The sequence below is a fragment of the Pseudomyrmex gracilis genome, unplaced genomic scaffold (genome assembly GCF_002006095.1).
Source record: "Pseudomyrmex gracilis isolate BER0280 unplaced genomic scaffold, ASM200609v1 scaffold_0, whole genome shotgun sequence".
NCBI classification, from domain to species: domain Eukaryota; kingdom Metazoa; phylum Arthropoda; class Insecta; order Hymenoptera; family Formicidae; genus Pseudomyrmex; species Pseudomyrmex gracilis.
Window position 1 is genome coordinate 3,421,815 of NW_018020584.1, and position 7,028 is coordinate 3,428,842.

Consider the following 7,028-nt stretch of genomic DNA (forward strand, 5'->3'; position numbering starts at 1 on the left):
CGCAACAAATTATACATTTAAAACGTGTTAATTTAGTGAGTTAAATCAACACGTATTAAGCGTGTTCNAATTTTAAACACTAAGAAACATATTAAAAGTGACTTCAATAAAAACACACGTCAAGTGTGTTAAATTAACACACTTGGATTTGCAGTGTAGACGATAAGGCGCGCGCCGTTGTGGATTGAAAAATTGCCCCGGCGGGAAAGCGCATAAATTTGGAAGAGTGCAACAATTTTCCGGTATCATGTGAGAATAATATATCCGAGCAAGCGAGTTGATGTATTGTGAAATAGACCGTCACGATAAGAGAGAAAAAGAGAGAGAATTCTAGTTTTTTTGCTATAGAAACAAGTTATCGTATCATTTTCTCGGTAGTCAATAATAATAATAATACATACGCTAAAAAAGAGATAAAATAACAGAATAAAACAGGTCGTATATACAACGAGAGATCGATACAATAATTTGCGATAATTATTTTTATATTATTAATTATACCATGTATTTAATCATTAATTATTAATATGTACACGTCATATTTTGCCTAAAATTATTAATTGAAAAGTATTTCGATATAAACAGGAAATTGAGATACGTGGATATTCTTTATAAATTTACATTGTTTCACACACAGCATTAATTATCGTTGTTTTATACAAGTTCAACAGCGCAATTTTTTTATCGGTAAAACTTGCGTAAACAAGAGCTCGGACAACATATATACATATATATATATATGTATATATATAAATATAAAAGCGTGTTTCTCTTTTTTCCTCTCTCGTAACGCTTGTTGTTAAGTTAAATAGTCACGTTCTTGACATACGTAGCACCGGGATAAAAGCGATGCGGGAGATATAAAACAGAAGCGGAAGAAATCCGTGATGGTTTATTTTGCAACCGCGAAAATATCGGACCACCGTTACCACCGGTGCATTCCACGAGACGACGCAGGCGGCTGGAACGTCGTAGTCTATAAATGCGTCCTGCAAGACTCGCACGTATCGCGGGCTCGCGGCGTGTACTGCTTAAGCCAAAGGATTCAGTTTACATCCTGCAAGCGAACAGCGTACGCGATGTATAAAATATATATATATATATACATATATATATTGTTTAGATAGAGAAACAAAAGAGAGTCTGCGTCGAATTAAACTTTTCCAGTTCAGTACCGGGACAAGCAAACGAACGCATCTGTATGCCGAAGTTGTTAGAAGAATTGCGTTTAGCAGCGTCGAGAAACGCTTCTCTTCACGCATGCATACCGCAGATACGATCGCGTTATTAGGGATGACTGTGTTACAATTAAAAAGAAATTTATTATCCTCGCAGGAATGCGTTCTCGGCCCAACAATTGTATTCTACTCCACCTACATAATTTTAATGAAATACTCGACCTTTTTTTTAAAATTGTTCCTTCACGTGTTATGGAAGAGGTGGTGCGGGCGCCGTGTATTTAATTTACTCCCGCAGTTTTTCCAAAGTTTGCAAGAGGAATAATATCGTGCACTTTGTTCTAACGTAAACTCCAATTATTGCTAAATAGAGCACATTATAGTTATTTACACACAGTTTTTATGTGTAAAAATAAAAAACTTATAAACGTACACGCGCCATTGTATTTTGATCAAGAATTGCGAAAATTCTAATTCTGCAGCGCAACACACATATACCTCGTACACCTGTTTGTGTGCGTGCGCCATCGATTGGCTGTTTTATTTCGTGCGAACCGGTAAAGCTCCACCAAGCTGTGCCGAATTACACATCAACCTGTATTACGTTTTTACGTGTGCTTGCTACCGATGTAATAGCTGGCAGGGGAGACACGACGTGACGCATATACGGGACGTTACAGCAACGACATTCGGGGTAAAGGGAAGAGAAACAGCTTACATGTGCACTCGGATGGATTGTTGGGATTTTAAATCTGATAAAACGTTGATAGGCGAACGGAACAAACTTCCATTTTCGTCATATCGTACAAAAGAGTACATAGTATTCAATTGGTGCAAATGAAAAAATCTTTTGCATTAGCGCATTGTGTGTAGCGACAATATCGAGGAGAATAACCGGAATATATATGTGTAAAACGAGTTCTCTTTCTTATTTTCTCCGCAATTATCCGCAACTCGAATTGCAATATTATGTACTATCACACAGATAAAAATGAAATCAATGTAGCTTGTAAAATATTAAAATCGATTATGTTAGAACGTTTATTAAAAATTCGGAGCACATAATTCAAAGTGCTACGATAAACAATAAACCGATATAAGCAATAATATCGCACTTTGCTTTATATATGTAATCGTACAACAAACTGCATGTGACCTATTTTACAAAATAATTATATTGCACACGTTATATTGGTTTCGATTACAAATGTTTGCTTTACATACTTTGTTCTATAAACTAAACATATCGAATAGTTATTATTTTTAATATTTAGTAGCGATTATGATACATAATAATTAATTATGTATTATAATCGCTATTACATGTTACAATTATGTCAAGGTATACAGATTGTGACAGATGCACAATTTGCATACAAGTTTATTAGCTGCTTGTATAACTAAATGTGAGTTCGATGTTTTGCACAGTATTGGTCAGGTGTTTTGTTGCCGTACTGCGCTTAATATCCGATAATGAAAATCCCGTGAAACCTAACAGAAATCATCGGAATCCGATAGCGCGCTCGCGGAAAATTGATGGATGGCCATAATGACAGGGATTAGCGCGGATAGTTACTGTTTAATGACGATTTCGCAATGGTCAAATCTCACGTAACCACACTCACAGGTGAATCTCGATTTCAACCAGTTAATTAGAACGCGGCGCGCAGCAGTTTCCCCCCGAGAGAATCTCGATGCCCGCATCCGCGAAAATTAGACCAAACGGTGATACTCGAGTGGGAACGATATAATCCGATCTATGATTTCTGAATTTCCAAAAATGCGTCGCGTAAAGAAATGAACGATTGTGAGGAACAACGTGTAGTGTCTCTCGATCGTGTTAAAGTTTGTTTCGCAGTCGAAAAACGCGCACAGTTAGGAGTTTTATTAAAAAAATGACAGATTATTTCATTCAAAAATATTTATTCGGGTATTTTTCTAAAAGACAATTTTAGTAAAGAATTTGATGTTCCGAAGTACGTCAAAAAAAGTGTATATGTACAAACAAAAACAATACACCGTTATTAATAGCTTGTCAAATTTGAGATTTTTATCGGTACAATGTGAATTGTTTAGCTGCTCTCAAGCGTTCTCTTGCAACGTTTGCATAAAAAAATTGAAAAAGATTTGGCGTGAAAAAAAAAACGTGCTGTGTGTACGATATTATGCTTGCACTGTGCGAGACAAAACGAATATCTACAAAATCCATTTGCAACCTGGTAACGTGTGTATGTGTGTGTGGAAAAAAAAACATAACCCATTCCGTATATACTGCAACTTCGCACGAAAATTCTATTGGCAGGAATATCCACGGAATTATATGGAAGAAGACAATCACGAATGCAAATACGTATTGAAAATATAAAATCCCGGTGTTTGTGCTTTCGTGAATATAATCCTTTTTTTTTGGGGGGGGGCTATAACAGCTGTATCGCTTTACGCACACACGGGATATAAACCTATGTACATAAATTGACTGTGCGAACTTATTATTTTACAAATTGAACAATGCATAGACAAATTGCGCGATCAAATTTACGTGAAGTTCTTTTCGCGTTCACATATTGTGCAGGTGTGATATAGATACAACATATAGATGACAATCTTTAATAAAAACACTAGCAAAGTACTCCAAGTGTTTTAATGTTGTTTCAATCAAATTGTGTATAAATAATTTACGTTACGTTGTGTATAGCGTACTTGTACACACACTGGCAACATACAGTAAATATATTCACATTTTCCAAATGTTTAGTAAACCTTTAATGCTACATTAGCACTTAACCTGGCACAGTTCAGTGAATTGATTTAATTTACAAAAGCTGTGCTTCGCTATTGAGTCGCGTCCGCGCATTTGCTTTTGTAAATCAATTCGATACGCTGAAAGTACGCTTATGTAGTATTAAGCTGGGTATACACCTAGCGAACGAACGCCAAACGAACAGCGAGCGCAAACGTTTGTTATTATCATTCGTCAGATTTATACGCCAAAACAAATGCCTCATGAGGGAACCAAACCAAATGCGAATCAAATGTTCTGTTCGCATTTGTTTTGGCGTNAAACAAATGCCTCATGAGGGAACCAAACCAAATGCGAATCAAATGTTCTGTTCGCATTTGTTTTGGCGTATAAATCTGACGAATGATAATAACAAACGTTTGCGCTCGCTGTTCGTTTGGCGTTCGTTCGCTAGGTGTATACCCAGCTTTACCGCGTCACAACGAGATCGTGTCGTGTTCATTAAACGCCATAATTTTCTCGAGTATCACATACTACACGCGTAACAGAGACAACTACCATTCGCGCAAGTTTCCCCATTCACTCTCTGCGAGTTCGGACCACGGATCTACTTTTCCGTTGACACTAATAACTGAACACGCACACACACACACACGTAAAACAAATTTGGATCACATTTATTTGCTCCGTCATCTTTTTACATTTGCATTTGCGAGAGACGCACGCTATTTTGCGTGTGTATCTGTCACACATATAATCCACAACTGTCAAAAATATATATTTGAACAATGTATGCGAAAGAAACCGCAAAAAGAAGAACCAATAAGAATCATGATAAAAGTAGCAAAAATTAACGTCGTTCCGTCGAGATATTCGAGGAGAACTTCGATATCGTAAAGTATCGACTTTCAATATACACATATACACACACGCACGCTTTTTTAAATAAAGGAGAAAAGAAAGTTTGAGAAAGAACGAATCTAAAAAGATATTTCCTTTTTGTGAGAGAAAATTTAATGTATTTTCTCTCTCTTTCTCTCTCTCTCTCTCTCTTTCTCTCTCTTTCTCTAGAAATCATAAAATGTTATATAATTTGGTATTAAGGTAAAAGAATAAAAGAATATTATAATCACATAAATTTGATATGTGTAAATTGTAAATAAAGAGGTATACTCGCGTGTAGAAACATAAATCATCGTTGTCGTGGAAAAAGAACGCGTTCTGATGCGTCATCCCGAGTTACGTATGCAGATGGAGTTTGTAAAAAATCCAGCGTGTACATATACCAGTAGTTTCACGTTTTTTTCCAACGACGGCGCATGATTCTTTACCGCTGTCCTTAATACACCTGGCGTCGGTTGATTAAGCTGCCCGTCGTTTCTCGTCGGGGCGGGTTACTTACCGAGCGGAACGCCATTATTTTTCACAACTTCGTTTACTTTGGTAACTGGAAACTTGCATTTCGTCGCGCGCACGTCGGGCTACGTAACACGTTGTTGTGTGTCTCAGCATAGTTTATGATGTAACCGAATTAACGTGCCGCGGTAACGAACGTAACGAAATATTTTATTTTGCGCGTCTTGTCATTAGTAGTAATATCTCAACGCGCGACACGTTTGCGGCAGCAAGTTGACCGAGATCAATACGCGCGATTATAATGTTATTTGAAAAGCTTGTTATAATTTCGGTAAATATTACACATACGCTTTAAATAGATGAAAACAATCTGCAATCTCTTGAAATTTATTCTATGCAAACTCTCTTAGATCTTCACATCGTAGTTGCGCCGATGTATGTACGCGTGCCACTTGTAATACCGTGTAAGAGAACGCTACCGAAACGCTTCAAGTGCGTACTGACTTGTTGGGTTTTGTGTCGCCATTGCGGAGTACGCGTGATGTACGTAAAAGCGGAAATGTGCATCCTGAACAGGGTCACGGCAATTGAGCATCGTTCATGCACGGTCCATTAACTCGAAATGAATTTGCATCAAAAGTGACGACTCGTGTTTTTCATCATCAAATTTATTGCATTCTTCACACAGATGCTGCTTGCAATAAATTAATAATTAATTGCAATATCATACGGTAATATAATCAAAAAAGAAGAACAAAGAAAATAATTGTATATCTATAATCACGATACTATCACAATAGACAGTTTTTTTTTTTTAAAACAAATAGAAGAAAAGTAATTCTTTCCTCGGAGAATTTGAATGTGTTCGTTTTAGCGAGATGTGTTCTGAAACGTTGTCTTACATGGTATTCCAAATTTTCTTAATCGAGAATCACCGCGGTCTGATTGTGCACATTTGGTCGGACTATAGGCAATTAGACGGAAAGCACATTCCCGACCATTAGGTCGAAATGAATTCGCATTTAGAGGGTCGGAGGGCCGATGGGCAAACCGATCGGCAAATTCGATTTTCTTCGCGTACCTTGTCTGCGGATTATTAAACTTATCGATCGGAACGGGGCACGGTCGAGGGTCATCGTGGTTCACGGATCGAGTTATCACTGGAGGTCGTAACCGCCCTTCGTGTCGTATAACCAGCTGCCTCAATTCACCATCCGGTTGCTTGTCGATCGTCTCGATTCCGTTCCCGCTAGTGTGTCCGTTTCTGTCTCTTTTATCTTTCTCTTTTTTCTTTCCATCTCCCTTAGGAGTTATTCACGCGAATTGTGTAACTTAATTGCTATCTTTTCTCCGTCGACGTCGCTTAAACGTTCTCCCGGTTTCTCGGTCGTGGATAGACTAGTACTAGCGGACCCAATTGAATTCGAATTTGTCGTCCGGGTACACACACCACGTCTCATTAGGCGACCGCATTATACTCCCTCGGGTATCGACAGAATCGTGTACCCATCCGTTCGTCCTAACCCGACGACAACGACGAGCGGGTGTATGCACGGTGTCTAGTGATGTTGACGGTCTTGTAATTGCGCCGTTATCGATGCTCGATTTGCTCCGCCAGCGAATTCGCCACGGATGCGTGATTCTGGAATTTTTTTACTATTATACACTCGAGCCTTCTCGCGCGCAACACAATTCCACCGCCATCTCTCTCTCTCTCTCTCTCTCTCTCTCTCTCTCTCTCTCTCTCTCTCTCT

At 38.2% G+C, this 7,028-nt stretch overlaps 1 protein-coding gene across 1 annotated transcript in view; it reads left to right on the top strand.

The window, feature by feature from the left end:
• LOC109864069 (venom protein 302) overlaps nucleotides 1-7,028 on the top strand; it is a gene marked incomplete at its 3' end in the record, with an annotated part of 38,137 nt that overhangs the window by 30,300 nt on the left and 809 nt on the right. The gene's annotated exons all lie outside the window — the stretch shown is intronic.